The sequence below is a fragment of the Alosa alosa genome, chromosome 24 (assembly GCF_017589495.1).
Source record: "Alosa alosa isolate M-15738 ecotype Scorff River chromosome 24, AALO_Geno_1.1, whole genome shotgun sequence".
NCBI lineage: Eukaryota > Metazoa > Chordata > Actinopteri > Clupeiformes > Clupeidae > Alosa > Alosa alosa.
The window spans coordinates 10,335,329-10,359,388 of NC_063212.1; positions in this window are offsets into that span (position 1 = coordinate 10,335,329).

Consider the following 24,060-nt stretch of genomic DNA (forward strand, 5'->3'; position numbering starts at 1 on the left):
TCCCCAACATCATACTTTTAGCGTACTTAATATTAAACCGTTCAGTTGCTATAACCGTTCTGTCACTCCAAGCAATATGCTGCTGTAATTTGTTGTTCACTCTCGCCCATTTATAGACATGGTGCCCATTTACAGTATAGACATGAAAGTGAGATGATATGTGTTTGTATGAATTCTTAATACAGTTGAAATTTACTATCATCTGCCTACAAAACAAGGACACAGGAGATCCTCCCTGTATAGTACAGTTAGATTAACCATAACATGCGACTGAAATAGGACGACTACAAGGCAGGGGAGACCATTGAAGCCTCCAGTATCCCTTCCAATACTGTGGGAAGAGGGTGAGCCATGTATTCAGAGTTTGCAAAAGAGATGTAAGGCAACAGACAACAGCCGTGCAAAGAGAAAGGAGAGATCCCCGTAGACTCGCTCAGCAGCGCTGGGAAACTGGCGCATCTGCCCAGCAGATATTTTGCCGTCCGTCCCTGAGTTCAGAAGTGTGTTCGATTTTCACTGGGACAAGCTCAAGCCCATGTGCTATTGATGAACATTGAGACTTGTTACCAGAAAAGATTGATTGAACTGCTGACCAAAGAAACAAGAGATGGGGCAAACGCTATATATATATATATATATATATACATATATTTTATTTTTTGACATTATTTTTCCACTTCTTGTGAATAAAAACATTCAAATCTGTGACGGGTAAAACCTGGATTAGTGAGAGATTTAGAGTTCCACTAATATCTGCCCAAAGGGCAGTGGACTTTGAAATATATCTGGCCTGATCTAAATCCTGTTCAATGGCATGTATTAACTGTTAATTTACACAATAACTTATTTGTAAGCAGAAAGACAACAAACTAAAACATGTAAATTTGAGATAGAAAGACTATCCATTTTAAGATTTAATATTATCATCAGGTTCCCTTTACCCAGCAGACACATGTGTACTCACTGGTCTTTAATTGTGAGTCATTGTGTGTAAACTTTGGCAGCCACACAAGACGCTCTCAGGCAAACAACATTTGTCAGACTACACTAATAATACAACACCCACTAATTGGAAGAACAAGTATACTACCTAGCTATCTATCAGGTTGTTTTTGAAATATTACATTAGGCCTCCTTCCTAACAATCTACCGTAATTTTCCCAACTATTAGCTGCGGATTATACATGGATTTTGCAAAGGTTTCTTCAGCTATGAGGTTAATACACAGGGGCCGTTAATATGGTATTACGGTAATATGGTTTTGTTTCTTTTAATTTGCATAAAACACTGTCCTGCGGCTTATACACAATGCGGCTAATACACAGGAAATTACTGTATGAATGCTTGAATTCATACTGTATGAATGCTTATATTGGAGATATAATAAATAATTGCAGCCATTTATGTCATATGATTGAAAATGTGTGTATCTAAACAAACTGAGTACAAAGAGATAAAAAAACATGGGTACAGATATTATGTTTCAGCAGAGTCCTCTTCACTACATTATACTGTAATGTCAAAGTGAGGGAACGTGTCTCTTAATGAACTTGAACTCAGCTGACATCTTGCCCTCACACTGGAGGCTGGGCAAACAGATGGGGTCAGAGATGTACAGGTCGCGACCCCAGAGTTTACTTTCAGCTGGAAAGCGTGGAACTGGGGTCACTGTGTGAAGGGGCACAGTTCACGCCGAAGGAGAGAAAAATATAGACTCACATTAAAAGACATGAGTTATCACGCACACATATTAACACGTAGGGATAGTGACTCACACACTCACTCCCTCGCTTTCTCTCTCTCTCCCCCTCTCTTTCCTTCCCCCTTGCTCTCTTTCATATGAAAGACAATGTGAGAGAAAGAGAGCGGCTTTTTAACCTGCATCTGGACTCCAGATGGTGTTTGAGTCACGCCTGGGTTAGCAGGGGTTGGGAGCAGTCTGCAAAAAGAAAACTCTCTCTTCCTCACACACACACACACACTCACTCACTCACACACACACACACACACAGAGACACACACACTCAGAAAAACCTGACACACACACACACACACACACACACACACACTCAGAAAAACCTTTAACGGGACTCTCTTGGGCCCTTCTCCCTGTGGAGAGGTAGATTGCTCCCAGGCTGCACTGACCTCAGGGTAAACTTGACACCTGACTCACTGCACTGCCAGTAAAGAGTTCACACTGGGGGTGATGCTCACCATGCCACCAAACACAGTGGGGGGGGGGGGGGTCTCTGTGTGTGTGTGGGGTGTGTGTGTGTGGGGGGCACTCCTTTGTTAATCTTGTTTGGCACACTGATTATAGTTCCCTCCTATCAGTAAGATATTTTATCTATCAGCAGCGACAGGAAAGTCTGACGAACATTAGCTATGTGCCTTCCGTGGCTGAGACAGTTCCTATTCCCCATTGTATGTGTGTACGTGCATACAAAGTGTCTGTTTGTCCGAGGGCGTGTTTGGTCGGAAGTAGGTCACCTTGTTCAGACAATTTAGTCTGTTTGAACAACTGTATACAAGGGTGTTGTTAGGATTTGGCTTTGTGGACATTCGCTGCACGGAAACTGAGGTGATTTTTACCCCTACACCCCGTTTGGTGCTTACACTATCCTGTGGAGCACGGAGACTCGACTCACTGAAGGTGTTTATGGTACTTCCCTTTGGTGGAGAGTCTGACAGTTGACGCCACGTTATGTATATGTCAAATCCAGACAGTGCACAGTGTGTGGTTTCCTAGGCTACGGACGGGCACTGTTTGCCTTGTTTTACCTCACTGTCAAAATACTCAAATGAAATAAGATGTGACTTTACAACATTTTATCGAATTTAACCTTCATACAGGATCACAGCAACAGCAAGTAGAGAGACATTTTCACATTCACAGTTTTAGCTTTTTCCCAATCTCAGGTACAACTGATGCATCCACATCAGTTCACTCCTATGATATTCCCCTGGGGTGTGTTACAATAGGGACAGATTGCCCTGCCAAAGAAAGGCTTCTTATCATACCTGTGTCATCTCTTAGGTTCTCACACAAAAGACGTGCATTCTTTTACGGAGATCACATATCAAATTTCTCCACAACAAGGTCACGTAGAGACGAAGCAAAAACAAAGATCAAAATCAACAGCCCCAGGACAAGTGACAGATGTAGAGGTCGCAACCTTTTTGTTTAGTGTTTACTGAAAGTTGTTGTGATTGTTTTGTCTGGGGCTTACTTTGATGGGCGCTGTTACACTGTGGCCAGAGAGGGGTACCAGTCATATTTTGTGAGGTCAAGGGGGGTGGACAGAGAACACAAAGAAGCACTGTAAAAGCAGCAGCATCAGTACAATTTCGCCAAGCTTCATCCAGTTTTCTCGAACCCTTTGTCAGACAGTAAATAAACTTCAGCAGTGAACGGGGGGACAAAAAATAACTCGGAGAGTTGGAAGATAAAAAGTCTTCCTCTGCCATCGGGGTAGAAGGGATGCCCAAATAGCACAGTGTCTGCTGTATATTCCAGTCTCTCCACTGGCATCTCAGCAAGCACCAGAGAGTCATCCTGGCAAAAATAAATCTATAAATGTCCATAAATCTGATACCACACATTTTGGGGGATTTAAAAGCCATTTCGATCCATTAAGAACTCCTTCAATATATAGTAGGGTATGTTACTCTCTTTTCCAGTTTAACACAGGGAATTCATTTTGTTCCATGGTTTGCAAAACTTCCCTTTTAGCATAAAGGGGGAGGAGGGGAGGGGGGTTCTTCTTAACACTTTATTAAACCTAGTGTTCATATAGCATTATAAACACACTTATAACATCTTAAACAAGTGTTCATAATGCATCATAGTGACTGACATAAGTCTGTATAACTACTTATACTGTGTAGATGGACATTAAAGGTGCTCTAAGCGATGTCAGACATTTTTAGGCTAAAACAATTTTTGTCACATACAGCAAACATCTCCTCACTATCCGCTAGCTGCCTGTCCCCTGCACACACTGTAAAAAAACACGTCTCTGTAGACAGCCCAGGCTGCGCAAACGGCAACAAAAACAAACTGGTGGAACCTGCACCACGAAACATAACAAACTGTGTTCCAGCCAATAACCGACGAGATGCGCGTTTAGCAGAGTTTCAATTGCACGAGAGGGAGGGGGAGGGAGTAGCGAGCTAGCTCTCTGTTTTGTTGGAACGTCAACAGAAGTGACATTGCCCAACATCGCTTAGAGCACCTTTAATGCAATGCATTGCTTAGAGCACCTTTAATGCAATGCATCGCTTAGAGCACCTTTAATGCAATGAAACATTGTACGGAGTGTCTATTTACACCTCTGGTACGAATAGCCTTGGCCACACAGCTGAGTTATTCATACCCTGTGACAACAACAAAAAGACGTTGCTCACGTGCACAAAAAACATGGCGGACATTCGTTTTTCCTCAGCAGAAAGTGAAGAATTCTAAAAGGTTTCGGCACTATATCTGTTCAGATTAAGTTTTAGATTGAAAAGTTGTGTTTTATTTTCATAATCTTGGTTCAGTGAACACATACAACCGTCAGTTTGTTAGTTAACAGAAATTTCGTGAATATGACGTTCAGGCCTATAAAGTATAAATTTACCTGCAAACACTACTTCCTTGTGGAAGATAGTACAGTGGTCACAGACAAGGGCTGGCATGCGGGAGACCGGGGTTTGATTTCCGTGTGATGCGTTTTGGCAGAGTGAGTGTGCATGTGTACCAACGTCTCTGGAGAGAAGGCGCGCAATTTGAACAAGAAATCGGTTCTTAAACGGAAGTTTTGATTGCAACAATTAGCTAGTTCATGCACCAGGGTGTAAATAGCATGCAGTACTATAAACACCAGGGTACGAATAGCATCCACTTCTAACTGTACATTGATGCAAACAGCATACCTTATTAGAGTGTCTATTACACAGCTGAGCTATTCACACCCTGTTACATAACAAAAAAAAAAACGTGTTGCTTGTTTTTAAAAAAATACATATATTATTACATTGTGTGATCAATATGCCAGAATAAATGCACAGGGGTGCAAATAGCATACACTGATATTTGTACCAGACGGGTACTAATAGACGCACCGGGCACTTAATAGCATATTGATATTTGTACCAGACGGGTACTAATAGAACACATTGCTGTGTGCACCGGGGGTTTAATAGCATACATTGATATTTGTACCAGACGGGTACTAATAGGACACATTGCTGTGTGCACCGGGGTACGAATAGAATTCACTTCTTATTGCACCAGGGTATGAATAGCATACACTGCTAATTGTACCAGGGGTGCAAATAGCCTTACCCAACATTGTAGTATCAACACTTATTAAAGCTTATGAGCAGCATTTGATGAAAGAGGCCCTATTACGCATTCTGATACAAGCTGTATACGGTCTTATTATTGTAAATCAATTTGCATCATCAACAACCATGCCTATGTTCCAATGGTGCTTTGTTCATTGGAGTTTATCATATGTAAGGGATAATGTATTGTCCACCAGTCATTATCGGAAAATAAGTCCCAACCGGGCGAACAGGACCCTGATGTGAATACGGCTATTTGCCAAAACGAGAAAAGAAACTTATCTTGTTACCTTTCCGTGGCTTGTGCTCAGAAAACAAATAGTTCGCCATGAATAGAACTTAGACAAAATCCCTTTACAATTATATGAGCTGTTGCCCTGGCCTTCTTTTTTAGATGCATTAAGTATTTGGAGCATCAGCTGTTGTGGGTTCGATTAACATTGTAATAATCTGATGCTTTATGAGTGCTTTTAATGTGTCATTACAATGTACAATGATTATGTCAGTCATTATTAAATGCTACCAGATTTTTTTTATAGTGCCATACTGCATCACTGATTTGTCAATTTATCACTGCTAATAGCATATCTCATCACCAGGGAACTCTAAACCACATAGCGTGATTAAAGAGGAATGCTAGCTCTTCCCTGGCGGCCCTGTGTGCAAAGACAGAGAAAATTATAGATCCTCTGGGCCTGTCTAGTGAGATTGTGCAAGCTGAACCTTCAGTCCAAGTGTCTCTGTGTGTACGCTACACAAATTAAAAAAGTTATCTGTCTGATGTGAGTTTTATCTGTTTGTTGATCATATTTGAGAGATTTATAGACAGCTTTAATGACACAATAAAAGAAATTACAAAACTTCTCACAAATTTGTACCAATGTACCCATCACCAACATCAAATATACCATTTTGATCCCAAAAATCACAAAAAAAATAAATATATAATAGCCAATTCCAGGTGGGACCGTTATGGGTTAATTGTTTGCACTTGCTAATTGTACAGGGTCATCAAGGCCACCCCACAGGCCAGCCCATAGCACTGCCAGCATAACTCAGAGCCCTTGGTGCAATTAGAGGAGGCTGGGAGGGCATGCGGAGCCTATGAAAATGTACAGTGCTGTATCTGTGTGTGGCTCCAGCTGAAGGCCTTTATTTACATTTGTCAGAGCTTCAGTGCTCCAGGTATCAGTCATGAGGAGGGCCTTGCCAAGATCAATACCCGCTCTCACCCCGTGCAGGGCTCTCCCTGGCCTCCATTTAATTTCCATATGGGAAGATTGTCTGACAGAACAGTTCGAGAAAAAAAAATCATTAGAAAAATATTCCAGTCATGCAAAGCAAAGAAAAACATATATAGCCTTAATATAACTGTATGTCAGGGCAGGAGTAAAATTTAACATTGTTCTGTTTTTTTTGTTTTGTTTTTTTGCTAAGGAAGGGAGCACCCTCTGTAAAACACTACGAAAGCTGGAATAATATCTCAACCCAACCTGTTTCCCTTCTTCTATATTTTCCCCTCCTCTATTCTTTCTTCATTTTCCTCACTTTTCCATGATGTGCCCGGTGCATTAAGCATATGTGTCTGCTATGCATTTTACTGGATAAGTAACTTTTTTTAATGAAAAACATTGTATTTGTTGATGTTTCATGTTGCCATTCATTTTTATTTTTAAAACATACTTCATTTTCTCTTTTCACTCTTGTACATTAGGCAGGGAAAGCCTTTAGCAGAGCCATGATGAAGTGATACATTTCCCATAAAACCAATTTCAAAATCTATTTATGAAATATGTCTCACTTTGGCTGGGATAGCTACACAATAATGATCCTCAGGCCTGATTCTATCAATATAAGTTGACCATTTTGATCACACTGAGAATAAAACATTAAGCATTTCTTGTACTGTTCCAAAAATAAACATTTTGAATTATTTATTATTTTATGCCAAAGCATGCTCTGTATGGAGAGCATGGTATAGCTAAAGCAAGTGTTTAGGGAGGTGGTGTTGATGATATGATGCCTAAAGATTTCCTGGATTTCATATGCAAATGGTCTGATTTATCATGTGGTTTTGCTTCTCAACGAGGTCAAGTAGAGGGCCTCAACTGATGAACCTATATAGATGTTTTGTGTTCTATTAAATAAACACTTTAAAAGAAAGAAAGCTTTAAAAGGCCATACAATTACAGAAAATGTGCATTTTTCAAGGCAGTATTTGAGTGATCTTTGTATTAACATAAACATATAAACACACTGTGGAAAAAAATAATAATGACAAAGTAATAAAAGTAGTAGAATAAAATACTTTTTTTGTTTTTTATCCTTAGAAAACACCACTGAATAACTTTCTTATTTCTTCTTACTTTCTGGGAACATCCGTATACAGTTTCTGGGAACATTCTTTGCCAATGCCAGGTACAGCAGTAAGTGAAGGCTTCACTTCAGGTGGACACAGCTGCAGCCATGGTCCTGTTTCCACACGGTGCTGGGTTTCCGTCACCTCAGTGCAGTAGCCCCTCTAATGAGAACAAACAGCCTCAGGCACCCAAGGCAGCTAATGAAGCTGCTCCATTCTGAGACCCAGATCCACATATCATGAACATGAGGCAGACTTTTTCTTCACCTGGACTTGCAAAGTGCATGTGTGTGTGTGCTATGTGCAAACACACATTTAGATAATCATTTTTCTTCATGAATCAATAATCATCCTTTGTGAAGTGGTGCAGTGTATATATATATGAAACTACGGTGTGTCTTCTGGTCACCAACAGTGTTTTTCAGGGTTTTTAGGCACCCCACTCCCCAAAGTCTCTCCTCATCCCCCACTGGGGCTGCGCCCCTTGCCTTGGATCTAGCCTTGCTCTTTGCCCTGTGTGGTTGAAGGCACAGGCCACTTTAGGGCCGGTCACCCCCAAGCCCCCCATTCTTCTGAGGAACCTCTTTGAAGTTTTTGTGTCCTGCATCTTTTCAAAGTGAATTGACGAAGCCCGTAACAATCTCAGTCCATAAAGGCCTTGACATAAGGGTTCCAAAACCTCTGTTTGCTCTATATACTGTTGATACCTTTACAGGCCCTTTTAGGCTGTGCATGGGGTCCCCATCGGACCACCTTAAAACAATATGGGCTTGTCTGTAAATGCAGGCACCATTACAGGTTTTGATATTATACCATGTATTGCGTCCTTTCTTTAGTTTTTTTTTTTGTTCACTTTGTTAAAGACTTCATATAGTCTGTTAGCTAATGCTAACAGACAGCAAACCATTGCTGTGATGAAACATTTATGAAGCTCCTTTTCTGTCACTTGCTGAGCCAACAGTATTGTAACTAATCCAGCATCAAACTGGAATCTGAAGTTATTGTTTGCAGTGTTGTTACTTCAAAAAAAGTAGTGTTTGCTCGTTACTCATTACTATTTTAAAAAAGTAACCTGTTACTTTACTTACCTTCTATGGAAAGTAACTTTTTACGTTACGTTACTTTTATTTTGCTAGACTCCAACCAGAACCAAATATCTGTTCCTAAATGTGTAGGCCTACAGTACATAAAGTTCTGGAGGACATAACAAGTATTTCTTTTGTGCTCTTTATTATAAAAAAAAAAAAATGACACAAACAGAGCACTTGACAAGAAAACATTGGGCTATTATAGGCTTCAACACCACCACTACAGCCCTATGAAACAATATCAAATAACATAGCCACGATACATCTTAAGGGCATACTGTAGGTGAACACAAAATACATGAGGGCTTATTTTATAGCCTTATACTCTTTCATTAAACAGACCCTCCTCCAAAATTTGGTGCAAAGCTACTGCAAATCGTATCAATAGGCTGGCAGTTGAGTTAACGGCAGGGGACAAAAGTTTCTCACCAGGGCACAGTGTAGGCTAGGCTACAACTTATACACTCACATTCCTACTTAGTTTCAACGAGTTCGAAGTAATGTGAATACCTCCATCCCTCAGAAGTTAGCGTTGGCTGCGTCTGGCTTGCTATGATTGCTCTTCATTGCTACCAGCCTCTGTCACGTAGGCTGCGTGTGGAGCTCGTGCCTATTCATGGGTTTCACCAGGTCCCTTTCCACAGGTGTAATAAATCAAGCACCTTGATTATCAATGCAGACTGCATAGTGCTTGATTAATACACCTGTGGAAAGGGACCTGATGAAACCCATGAATTGCAAGCAGCTGAGAAAGAAAGCTGTCAAATTATGTCCCTGGGAAAAGTAACGTTGCGCCGATTTGAAAAAGGAACTACATTGCGTTACCAAATTTTCAGTAGTAGCGCGTTACACTACTTTTTACCCGAAAAAGTAGTTAAGTTATTGTAACGCGTTACACACAACACTGATTGTTTGTCACATTTGACCACATGTTTCTCATATATTTGAGTATTTACAGGATGTTGTCTTGGTAGTTGAGAGCAGATTAAGCATAATTAAATAATTCCTGTTATTCTTGAATTATATTCTATACATTTAAATTACATTATTTTTATAATTACTTGAATATAGTTTATAGTTTGATTTCATAGTTTTTGGCTTCCGCCAAAGAGAATCTTGCCTAGGGTCCCCTGTTATCTGACTACACCTGATGACAGATGTGTATCATGGTAACTACAACCATATTTGAAATGCTTGAAACTAACTTCAGTGAAGATAAAAACAAAACAAATTAAAAAAAGCCAAATGCACTTACTAATGCTACTACAATATTATTATTAGGCAATATTTATGCCTGCTTAAATAATGGAGTTACAGTTGCAGATGAAGGCCTTCTTGACCTCGTGTCCTGACCTGTGAATCTATTGTTTCCAGTGTCTTCTTAAACTATGCACCTTGTAAACAGCCAGAATCCAAAAGCAACACTGATCCATCAGTCTCCTCTAAAAATATGCCCTTTGATTATTGAAGCTCCCAAAACACACACATGCATCCATCGCTGGCTCAGTAGTGGATACTGTGTTGGGGTCAGTTCAGGGAAGAAAGATGAGCCACGTCACACGGTTATGCAAGGGCTGCCAGAGAGTCCTAAATGTTTCCTCAGACCATTTTGAAAAGGCTTGCGGGGTAAAGCAAAGTTCACTCAACTTAAACAGCACCATTTATAAGAATTGAAAAGGACAAACTATGGGGAGTTATTTTCGCAGGTAATATCATGTATCATGTCAGGGGTTTTGGAGTCAGCAGAATGTGTAGGAGGTGGGGTGGCAGGGTCATTTTTCCCTCTGCTGTACATAAAAACCTAACTGTCAGAATAATTCATATGGACCTTCAAGGTGTCCATCCATGAGCCTTTGCAAAAAAAAAAACCTGTTATATTTAAAAACCTTTTTTAAGTTGTTGGTACAGGCAGGGAAAAAAAGGAAGAGAAAGCCTCTGATTCTATTTGTGGATAACTGGCCGACAGGGCTACGACGGAGGATCATAAAATGTAATATATTGTGCTCTGCACTGTAGCACAGGGTTAGACAAACAAACCACATGAATGTGCTGCTACATACCGGTAATCCTTCTGTGTTTTATTGGCAACCTTCACAGAGTTCTCCAAGGTCATCGGCTCCTCCGGTGCAACCAAAATAAGTGGTTGAGTTACAGGAGGCCAGGAGAGCAGGCCGGAGGGGTCCGTGGAGGGGCAGTCGGGGGGTGTGAAAGAGGGCAGAAGGAGGTGAAAACACAGAGCAGTGGGGTGGAGAGGTGAGGGCAGAAGGAGGTGGAAACACAGAGCAGTAGGGTGGAGAGGTGAGGGCAGAAGGAGGTGGAAACACAGAGCAGTGGGGTGGAGGGGTCCATGGAGGGGCAGTCGGGGGGTGTGAAAGAGGGCAGAAGGAGGTGAAAACACAGAGCAGTGGGGTAGAGGGGTCTGTGGAGGGGCAGTCGGGGGTGTGAAAGAGGGCAGGAGGTGAAAACACAGAGCAGTGGGGTGGAGAGGTCTGTGGAGGGGCAGTCGGGGGGTGTGAAAGAGGGCAGAAGGAGGTGAAAACACAGAGCAGTGGGGTGGAGGGGTCTGTGGAGGGGCAGTCGGGGGTGTGAAAGAGGGCAGAAGGAGGTGAAAACACAGAGCAGTGGGGTAGAGGGGTTACCAACGGGTTCCAAGGGCAGAATGGGAGCATGGAAATAGAGGCAGAGGTGAGAAGAGAAGGAGGGACGCCCAGAGAGAGAGAGAGAGAGTGTGTGTGTGTGTGTGTGTGTGTGTGTGTGTGTGTGTGTGTGTGTGTGTGTGTGTGTGTATGTGTGTGTGTGTGTGTGAGAGAGTGATGTGTGTGTGTGTGTGTGTGTGTGTGTGTGTGTGTGTGTGTGTGTGTGTGTGTGTGTGTGTGTGTGTTGGTGGAGGGCGTTGGGGTCTGGAAAGAACTCATAGCCATCTCATGCAAGGCAAAGTGATGCCTCAGAAAGTTGACAGTAATCATAATCCATATTGAAACGTATCAAGGGAATGATGGTTGAGCTACAATATGCTAATCATATAGTATATCCGATATTTGGACAATTTTATACTTGATCATTTTATAGGTCACTTATTACTTCACTTGCGCTTTAGCCAGAGGGAGCTTTTTTTTACCTGTTCAGGGAATACTGCTCAGCAGTCTGATAGATTTACCTTGGTGGTGTACAGGACAGTTTTGACAGGACAGAGCGCCAGGCCTCGGCTCTCTCCAGGGTTTCCAAATAGAACCTGATATTCCAGGAGACGTTGTGATTGTGTTTTTGCCAGACCCTGTCAGACCCCTAATTATATAATGGTAATTCTGCACAAGCAATTTTTAAATAAACAGTCTACTGGATCAAGCAAGGAGGTGGAGGATTAAGGAGGGGTTTGGTGGTATGGGCAGGAAAAAATTATTAGAATTTAGCCAAATAGCTCTCCTACTGAGGGTTCTCTCTCTCTCTCCATCTCTCTCTCCATCTCTCTCTGATATCCGACTGTGTCTGACATCTGACATTATTCTCTTTTCTTCTCTATCAGCTGTGTTGGCGCAGTCAATCTTCTGAAATATTTCAGTAATTTGACAATCTGATGGTATTCATATCTTCATTCTCCCACTGTGCCTCCTCCTCCTCCTCTTTTTTCCCCCTTTTTTCTATTCGTTTCTTGTTCCACTCTTGTCCCAGAATATTATTATGGTTGGCATTGTGGTTGGGGTTCTTGTGTGGCTGATTTAATCGGCACAGTGTGTGGTGCCGGGAAGAGGACGTGACACTCAGCTGAAAGCTTTTCGTCATGCGGCTCCCATTTCGCCACCTCTGATAATTCCTCCTGTGGTCTGGGTGGAGGGGGGGGGGTGGGCACATTCCGATTTCCACTTCCTTGATGACATCCTCCTCTGACCTTTCTGTGACCTCACCTGTCCAAACACACTGCACTGATGTAAGGCACATATCAAAAGAGAGAAGTGGCAACATGATTTCCATTTTCTTGCATGTGTACAACTTCCAGGATTGACATCCAGGATGTCTACACAAATTGACATTCAGGATGTCTTAACAAATTATGTTTTGGACTTAATTCAGAGGGGTGTATGTCATGGTACACCCCTTCCTAGTGATCGGAAGGCACCATACATGTACTGTATAACTGCATAGCAAGATCCCAGTGTTATCTGTCAATTTGTACACTACCGATTTATGTGACTTTTCCCAAAAATATCACATAACTCTTACGAGTTATTTGTCACATCAACAATGAGAGATATCTAATGTTACCCTGTTTTCATACTAGCACAGATAGCTCAAAAACTACAGTATGTCCACAAGGCTAACTTTACTCTCTGTCAGACTAATGTTACCAGTTGACTATGACCAGAGGAAAAAGAGATCTGCACACCATTTGGCCATAAGAGCCAAGAGCTTGAAACGAAACACAAAAAAAAAGAGATTATTAAAGGTGCTCTAAGCGATGTTGAGTAACATCACATGTTGACAAAAAACAGAGAGCTAGCTCGCCTCTCCCTCCCCCTCCCTCCTGTGCAACTGAAACTCTCCTTAACATGCATCTTGTCGGGTGACAGTGGAACAGTTTGCTATGTTTCATGGTCCAGGCTGGACCAGGCTGTTTTTGTTGCCGTTTTTGGAGCCTGGGCAGTCCGCAGACACCGCATTTTTTTACAGTGGGGGAGAGGCAGCTAGTGGATGGTGAGGAGATGTTTGCTGCATGTGACAATAGATGTTTTAGCTTAGAAACCGCATAACATCGCTTAGATTACCTTTAATGGGAGCGTATCTATGGTGTGCGGATCTCTATTCCTCTTGTGATACTTTCATGCTGGATCCTGCACCCATACAACTTTGGCCTGGGATCAAAGTCAAAGTCAAAGTGGTCAGCTTTACAATTCTTCACATGTTACATAGTTGACTATGACACATAAACTGACTACAGATTTGTATTTTTCCAGTCGAGTTACACACTAATAAACAAGTATTAACACAGACAGATGCATACCATGTTTTTGTAACATTATCAAAAATGAAGCCATGGTTTTAAGTTTTGACCTAAGTAAGAAAGAAAGTGGCATAATAACATGTAACAGCAGCAGAACTGTTGTGTTTTCAGGACAACAACAAAGTTGCAAAGTGTACGACTGTGTGTGGAGTAGTGTGAGACAGGGTCTGCACTCTAGTGCACTTTAATTGGTGCTGTCTTTAATTTCATTTTCCAATGTGTTACACCTAATAATCATTTAACACAGACAGGGTAATGTTTTTGTAACTCAAACATGCACCACATAATAACGTCACTGTGTGAGTAATAACTGGCTTTATTTTTCAGCAATGGCATATTGATACAGTATATCCCAACTGATTTCAAACAGTCAATCTCACTGACTAAGACTTTAAGTATTTGGACTTTCATTAATTTCACACCTCTTTGCCACAAAATTCCACTGCCCCCTGCTCTGTTCTTTCTTAGAAAGGAACAAGCGTCCTGCTCGTTGGGGTCAGGCTGCCGCTGGGCGCTGACAGTGGGAACCGTGCCAGGTGTGCTCTGTGCCAAACTGACCTGCTGAGTGTGGAATCACTGTTCTGAACTCTCCCTACCTCACTGTAGCAAAGAGCCGGTCAGCTCATGAGTAGGTCAGACAAGGGTAAGTCTGCAACTGACCCAGACTATTGTAGATGACATTGGTAGTTTGTTCGTTGCGAGATGACTTTTGGGGGAACTCAAAGAACACTTGAGAGACGGCTGACCTAAGGAGAGATTCTAACATACTCTAGTAATGTAACACTGCAATGTTTCTTTTTCCAAACTTAAGCACGTTTTGTGCTGAACACATTTTGTTCTTTTGGATTAAACTTATATTATATGAATTGCGGTTTGCCGCTCACATACATGGTTGGGGTAGCAGAGCTGGAGAACCTTCTCCAAACCAGCAGTGTGTTATGACTCTCTGTCCAATTGGAATGACAGTTAACATACTTTACCAATATCTGGCCCATTGCTAACCTTATTCCTGCTGACTCAGTCAAATCCCTCACTCTCTGTCTTCGTGTCTCTCTTTCCTACTCTTTATTGTGGAAACGAAGAGAAGAATTTAGTTGTAATTAAATAATTATCCAATGAGAAATCCTTGGGATGTGGTCAGGAAGATCCCATATTTGACAAGTCATAGCCTCACACAAGGGAAGAGGCAGAAAGGCAAGCAGCAGTGGGGGGACTGCCTGGTTAACCACAAGAGTCCTCAGACAAACTACAGGTGGAAAAGCAACCATTGGAAATTGGCAGAGAGCGCGTAGCTGCTTGCGAGTGAACCTTGACAGACAAGGAACTGGCACTGCCAAGGGCAACCCGCTCCACAGCAAACATGCCTCTCCGTGTTTAACATTCCCCTGAGTTGGAATATGCTGTTTGCTCCGTTGATGCATGGGTCTCTGTAGTATGGCCTGAGTGTTCATGCCCACCAAATCCACATCAATATCTTTTAATTAGCCGATGATGGAGACGAAGGAAATGAGGGCTAATTTTGCTAATATGCAGAAGCCAGGTGGGACAGAAGGTATGCGTTGGAGCGTGGAGCATGCCAAGGGCTCACTAGTGACTAGAAACGCACTGCTTGGGGGTGGGGTCATATGATGCCTTGTTAGGCCTGCCAAACAGGAGAAGATTGATCCTCAGCCTCCTTGTGTTTGTGTGTGTGTGTGTGTGTGTGTGTGCACTCTAAAAACTGCTGGGTTAGAAATAACCCAAAAATAACCCAGTGGCAGAGTCAGATAAGGACCGACTCAACATTGGGTTATCTTAACCCAGCGGCAGAGTCAGATAAGGAGCAACCCAACATTGGGTTATCCTAACCCAGCGGCAGAGTCAGATAAGGACCTACCCAACATTGGGTTATCACTGTACAGCACCATCCATATTTATTGGCACCCCTGATAAAGGTGAGTAAAAAGCATAGTATAAAAACTTGATTAATAGCCCAAGCTTTTATTTGCTTCAATTCCGGAACTCTACCACATATTCAAACTTTATAACCACCGAAGGTAGGGAGTTACCACTTTCTTTCGCCTCTGATACTGATACTAGTAAATATGGCTGTACGATTTGGGATAGTTCTTTTTACTCAATTTTACCAGGAGTGCCAATAGTTGGTGCTTGTTCTATTTGTAACAATTGTCTTAACTCACAGGCTCATCAACTGTGGTAGGCCTGACTCTCCTCCGAACTTTATACACTTGGTGGGATCAGCATGGGCAGCAGCTGCAAAGCCACATCTCATTTTTCTGCAACATAAATATTTAAAACAAACTATAGTTAAATACTAAAATGGATTAAGTTAGAACAAGATGGCTTATAGCAGGGACTCTTTTTAGGGGTGCTCAAGCACACCTAAATCTAATCTCAACAACAACAATGACCTATTCAACACTTTTGTAAGGTGTTGTATGTGAATTTCTCATAAGGGGCTAAGTCCCCCTAAAGGTCTCATCCAAGAATCAAAACCCCTGCTTATTGTTGACCTTTGAGTCATCATGTAGTCAAGTTCACGTTCAAATTCTGCAGCCAGCTTCAGTTATATACAGAATCAAACCATTTTTTTTTTTAAATGAAATACCTGCTGAGAGAACATTTTTCAAACTCCATACACAGGATAGAAACTAGTTAACTGTAGCTGATCTAACAGGCTCACAAATGAAGCAGCCTAGTTTGTACATTGTGAATGTATTATAACTAGTGCAGTTCCTATTCAAACCCTGCCTATTCCTGTAGAAAACCCATAGTCCAATGCCCACAGGCCGCCTTTAAAAATAGGATGATAATAGTGAAAGACACCATTCCAGTAGATAGATAGATAGATAGATAGATAGATAGATAGATAGATGTGGAGGACGTTTGCGAAAGGGTGTGGGGAATGTATGACCAGCACCGTTCAGATTCAACCAAAAGACGCTGCAGTCTTTCCAGGTGGCCACTCGTTCCACACTGGTGCAAACGTTGGCTATACACTACTGTACTCTACGCTGTACATTTATGCGGTAAGGGAATTGATTAAATATGCACAATACCTGCAGTGCTTCCCTGTCCATTAAACAAACATTAGTCATCGTTTTGGGTTCTTCAAGAAAATGTGAATTGGTTATAACGTGTTAATATCATTAATACTAGTGCATGCCAAGTTACCATTCCCATGCTAACAGTTAAGTTAACATTACAAATGATGACCTTCAACAATAACGTTAACAACAATCCTTAATAATGTTAGTAACGTTAGAATATAATTAGACTATGTTAATTATAGGCCTATGTTAATTATGTTGACATGGATGATAGATAGACAGAATTTACTTACTTGAAACAGGGAAGGAGAGGGAGAAAATGTTGAAACGTCTCAGTGTCAGTCATTCAAAAGATGGTGGAATCAGAGATTTTTTTTGATATTTTTATGGAGACCTAACGGTCGAGCCTCGATTTCGTGTAACCCAATGCATTGGGTTATTATTTCTAACCCAACGCTGGGTCAAATCTACCCAAAACATCAGATGCCTTGACCCAGCATTTGGGTCACTGAATCAACCCAGCAGTTTTTAGAGTGTGTTTGTGTGTTTATGTGTGTTTGTGTGTGTGTGTGTGTGTGTGTGTGTGTGTGTGTGTGTGTGTGTGTGTGTGTGTGTGTGTACACTGTATGTGTGTCAAATTGAAGATAGTAATATCACTTGTCATTACACGGCTGCTTAGACTTACTGTCAGCCAAAGAGGAAACACTGAACTCTCTTGCAAATGGAATCAACAGAATAAGGAGTCCGTTTGAGGGCTCTCCCTGCATGTTCACTTCCCATCAGTCCCGCCCTCTGGTTCTGCATTCCAACTGTGTTCCGTACTATGAGCTACAGCCCCCTCTTGCCCACACTTTTCACCAGTCCCTATCCCCACTCCAGAGAGGATGACTTCAATTTATCGACCCTAGCTTACTGGAACTCCTATGTCAAACAGAGGATTTCAGGGGGGGTTGGTGGAAGCTGCAAGTAGGCACTGGGGGTGGCGTATCAAGCATTAAACCCACTGGACACTCTCTCTTCATTCAGTGGGAAGAGCAAAAACAGGACAGCAGTGGACAGATCACTGCCAAAGAGCCTGTGGAATGACAGAGTGGTCTGTACATCCATCGGCAGGCGGACGTATCCAAGAACAGCAAGACTGAATGTCTGGCCTGACCCGCAGAGACAGAGGAGGAGGGGTGGAAAGAGAGAGAAATAGAGAGAAAGAGAAAGAAAGGGGATTAAAGCAGAGGGCCAGTAGGCTGAATTTGAACGAAAGGTAAAGTGGATGAAGTGTTGGAAGATGGAGAGGTGGAGGAAGGAAATGATTAGCAGGTACTGAAATAAGGAGGGGAAGGAGGAGGGGAAGGGGGCTACCTAACACTCATCTGGTGTAATTTTAGAGTATTCAATTAAATGCTACTCAGTCACAAAAATGTGGAGATTGGAGAATAAGGGACTGTTCTGGGCTTTTTTTTTTTTGGCATCGTTTGAGGTGCTGCCTGGGACTTCTGTTAGGATGAATACCTTATTATACCTTTCATATTCTGGCTGTTGACATTAATACTCCCTTTCATCTATAATGTTCCATAATAACATGCAGTGAAAATGCTAATTACAACTCTCCACAGACTTTTTGCCAAGGAATTTTCACAGGACATCTCCGCGCTGAAGCTAGCTGCCATTCCAAACATTTCTGTTAGCAAAACTAATAGAGTGTGCTTTTCCCGGAAGAAGGGCACTGGGTTCAAATACACAAACAAAGCAAGGGATCAATCCTGAAGATATAAATCCATTCCACACTGATCTGCTTCAATAAATCACAAAATTATTCTGTCATTTCAGAACAAATAATTCAAGTGGCTGTAGTATTGCATGCTAATTTTCCCATACAGGTCAGGACCTTCCCCAGCATATCATGTGACAGACACTTAGAGCTTCTCCTGGTTCTCCTCCTGCACCCTGAAATGAGACATTAGACCTTTGCCTCTCTAAGGCCACTTAGCCATAAACAAGGCTAAGTGATGATGTTTAAAGGGGAGAGAATAAACGAGGAAAGCTGCATAACTTGCTGCCAGGATTTTCTAACCTCACTTTTGCCTCTGCTTGTCCTCCAACTGACATCACACCTACTCTCTCCTTTCATTAAAATGTGTTGTTACAGCAACAGAGTTCATTTTCTCCATGGCAGTCCTCTCTGATGTCCCTCGCAAACCTCTCAGTGGCCCTTGTAAAGAAAAATCCAAACAATAGTTGAGCTGGGGGTAAAGGACTTCAGTTATACCATAAGAGGAAGGGGAGTCGACTTGTAATAATGACAATAACAGTTTCGACCACATGCCTATCCTCAACCACCCATTAATCTGCGAAATTAGCAACACCAAGGCAGGCCAAACATGTGTTTGTAATGATGCATCAACACTAACACCAACAGATACTGCAGACAACAACTCCAAAATCGGCTTAAGTGGATAAGAAAGTGAATTGCTTTATAAGGCAGCTAGTAGAGGCTGGGTGGTCAGCTATGATATCGTTTTCATGGCTTTCGCATTGAAGCACACCCACACAATTCTATGCATCAATAATACTTATGGGATGTGTTGCATCAAAACTACTCTACAGGGATCTGATGATGCCAAGACATTTATTTTAACTTTTATATTTGACTCCAGTAAATGTGACTTTATTTTTGTCAGTCACATTTTTTATATATATTTTTATGTTTGTATTTTCCTCACAAAATGTGATAGTGTGGTTGGGAGAATTGTTGGAATGTTGAGATTCAAAACAAAGGGGTATAAAGCCAAATAACAATGTCAGCATGGAAATACCTCCCTCCACAATTCAGCTGACCTGCTATGAACTCTGTGCATGACTCCCTCAAGAGCGTGTCCATTTCTGAATGAAGATGCTGAACTTAGTTGCCCCCATTTCCTTCCTTTCAATGTCCTTGATAGGGCTTTGGAATGATATTTTTTATCTTCACACTAAAGCTAAAGTAAAACTCTCAAGATGACTTTTTCATATTTTTAACAAATGAATAACTGCAAAAAAATTGTCATTTCTAACACAGAGCTAAAGGTGTCACAATATAGAGTAGCCTTCAGTGCCAAAGCTCTCTTCTTCGTTTATGGTGGAATTAGCCTCATTGACACCAGACCGTATCTCAACTAAGATTAGAGTGAGTCTGGAAAGGCTTCATTGATTTACTTCATTTACAGCGTAACTAGCCGTGAAATTACATTTGGTGTAAATTCAATCTCTCTTGTAAACAAAGGTTTTAAATGCAGCTGTTTACTTAATTCCTAATTAGCATGTCCCTGTTTAACCTTGTCGCCATCAGCAAAGCCACTGGCTGTTTTGAATGCAAATCCTACCTGACTTGCAACAAAGACCGCCGCCTGCACAAGCTTAGGTAGCTGTGAGTGAAGCATGTCTTAGGTAGGCTACTGATCAGTGAGTGACAGCTGGGTGATCAAAGTCCTTTTAGGGAAATCCCTCCACTCGGCAGCCATTGCACGGCACTTATCAGGCATCTATTTCGGGCAGAACTGCTCGTGCACAAGGCTTCACGACACCAACCTCACTCCAGCTGCGAGATCGCAACACATTATTGGCACAATAAATTCACAACATACCACATGATTGGTACGATGTATTCACATGTCAACTTTTGGAGGTGGGAGGGGCAGAATATGTGTAGACCACTGCCATGTTACATGCGTTACGAACTAACCCCATACATTTCTATGGGAGATTCTTTGAATGTTGTGTCTCCTCATTAGAAAGTCTTTGGTGTGATAACCAGATTAAGACCAGACTTGCATTTTTGTTAAAAATATCAGCCACATATTGTTTTGTTTTTGGGTGTGATAAATTCGGCAGGCCTTCATCACTACAGATCACCTCTTTGACTTAATGGTTATATATAATAAACTCAAGATAAGACAAGAATTCTGTCTACATTCTTCAATCCAACATCCAAGACCAGGAGCTGTAATCACTGAAAAAAAAAAAAATCTTCTTATTCGGACAAAAATAGCTCACACCCTACATCATCACAACTAAAAATGCAATGATTCATTTGGCCATACCATCAGTTGGCTGAATGCAGAGGAGAGATTATGACATTCCTATTTCGATGGTAAAACACACTCAACCATATGTATGTATATTCAGGCAATGAAACTTAAACACTTACACCCACACAGTGAGCAGTGATCCATAATAAGCATCAGATGCCCATTGCTTTATGTGGATAATGGATATGGTTGTGTTGCTGCCATGGGCTTCAAATGGGGGTGAGTTTGGATGTGGCTCCCTTCTTGGCTTCCCAGTGGCAGATGGAATAAGATGGGCTGCAGCACATATCTGAGTAATCCAGCTTCTCATGTCTTAGTTTTACGAGTCCCAATGAGATTCACATTTTTTCCTTTTCATTTACAGACAGATATTGTTTCCAGAAAGGAGCTGGCCATAGGCTTGTACCTGAGTGAATATGCTCTCTCTCTCTCTCTCTCTCTCTTTCTCTCTCTGTGTGTGTGTGATGGCAAGTGAGTGAAACTCTCAAATCTCAGCCATCCAGATGTAAATCAAGCATAGTCCACAATGATGTCCAACGTTTAATATAACTGACCAATAAAAAAAAAAAATCTAATGTGTTTATGCAAAGTGGTGTAAGACAGATACATTTTAAGATGGGTCCTCATCATTTTTAATAATAGGGCCAACTCTGTAATTTATTCTTTAAGGAACATGACAGTGGATGAGAGGACAATACATACTTACTGTATCTATTGTGTGGGTAAAATCTTCTCTAACTCCTCTTTTCACCATCATATTTTTCCACCTGACATGTCTTATTAGTATAATTAGGGAGGCTTGTCAAGAAAAGTAGGATGCATGTAGTTTTCAAACCCCACTAAATTCAATGGGTGTTTAATGGTCTCTTGTCAAACAATTAATTATATTTTAGTGCACTGACTAAGAGGTCAACTTTGTTGCATTGGCTCCTTTACTGATTACCTTATTCTAAATCAGACAGCTGTATTACATACCAAGGTAAATCTCACAATTGTATATTTTGTTTATTCATGTGGTGTATGACCAATTAACTGAGAAAGATATGATTCATCAGTCCCCCAAAATTGTATCTTGATTCAGCCTAGCAAATGAACCAATCAGCACATTACAGGTACAAGGTACTATAGTCGGAGTCTGCATATTATAAATGCTTCTTAAATAAATTCCTAACTCTTCTACAGTTTTCTACTCACTGCTCTCTGGTTGACATCCCATTATATGCTGACATTCTCTTTCTCTCTCTCTCTCTCTCTCTCTCTCTCTGTGCCTGTCATTGTGATTTGGGGCAAAGGTCAGTTGCTGTAAGACCCCTGTTTACACTGGAATACTCAAAAGTCAAGCACTGAGAATTCAAATCATTCTTCTGGGGTAAGAACGAATGAAAATACTGAAACCAACACTAAATCAACAATTTATTTTCTTATTCTCGTTGTGATACAAGGAAATGGTCTCTGTCTCTCTCTCCCTCCATCTCTCTCTCTCTTTCTCTCTCTCTCTCTTTCTCTTGTCGAAACATCCGTATATTGGAGTGATGTGGTGTCTCCAGCGGTTCCCGTACCATTGTTATGATTGAAATTCTTTTCTTTCTGTGAACCCAGTGTGTGATTCTTGGATGCCACGGCCATGAGAGAAACATGGAATAAATCTCAGGTTGAGTTTATTTAGTCTGCCGCCTGTGGCAAAGAAAAACAGAATGCCTAATAAAAGACTTCCTTCTGTGGGAGCCTCTGTAAATTTGCAGATTATGACGTGTCTTTTGGTGGGGCCTGTAAGGGGGAGGGGATGTTTGTGTGTGTGTGTGTGTGTGTGTGTGTGTGTGTGTGTGTGTGTGTGTGTATGAGTGGGGAGGGGGCATGTCTGAGATGGGATGTTCCTTGGCATTGAGTATTTGTGAACAGTAATATATAGACCATTGTTTTTTTTTTATCTCTGTGTGTGCATGTTTGTGTGTGTGTATGTGTGTGTGTGTACCCATGCATGTGTGTTTGTGTTTCTTGACGCCAAACCCATTTGGCTATTATTGAATTAAAAGTCAAGGTGATGCTCCGTGCACTTTGTGTGGTCTTGTTTCAACAGTATTTCTTGAAAACCAGCAAAGAACATTGAGAATTGGAAGGATCAGTGCGATGTATCACCAGAGGTGGGCCCGTCAGTGGTGTTCCAAAAACAGTACTATTAGAGGTTCGCAAACACACCGTCCAAAACATTCACACTTTTGGATGACTGTAGACAGTGATATGGTTTGAATTAACGGTGGTTGACCATCTATTAGCTTCTCTGCTCTATAAATTATATTTAGGTCCACACAACAAATTTCAAGCTTCATACTGAAAAAGGAGGGAATTTTACAGTGCGTGTCTAAGTCAGACCACCCATGAAAAGTCTGCCTGTTGCAAAGCACAGGCAAGTTGTTGACAGCTTTTACCTGTCCCATGACTGTCATAATCAGAAGAGCACAGAGCACATTTCTGCAGCAGCAGCCCCAGATCACCAGTCAATGCAATAACGTTTGTCCACCCCTATGCCCACGAAAAAAAAATCAATAGTGTCTAGTCCAAACAGTGTATATCATTCACCTTTGTATATTACCATGACAATCAATTTTACCCAGCTAATTTGTCATAACTGATGTTAGTTTATGTTCTGTGTCAATGCATGATGAAATACGCGGCTTTAAGGACGTCCTTCAGCTGGAAGTCTCAATGCAGTGCATGTTCCAAACCCTACATCCATATATCAGACACACAGTAAGCCCTTCTTTAAGTCCCAGGCCTGCTGTAGAGAGTGTACTGCTCACATAGCCTCTCCATCCCCAGGTGTCGGCATTCTCCTCCATGGAAACTTTGTGGATCCCAGCGACTGCTCTACGGAGCGGAGGAAGCCGACATAAAAGGAGAAGCCAAAATGCAAAATCAATCTGCCATTTAAGTGAAAATAATATTTTAATTACCAAGGGTAATTTAGAAGCACATTAAGACCGTGAGGCTTGCCAATGTTCTGTTTTCCTAAGCTTCTTTATGTGTCTGGTGTGTCTCGAGGTGTCTTTTCTTAATATTTAGCTTTCTGTAATTATAACGACTCATATCAAACAATCACTGTGGTGTTTTAAATACTTGAGCAGCTGCGAGCAAGTTGTTAAGCAGAGAGTGCATATAAAGCATTAAGCCATCAACA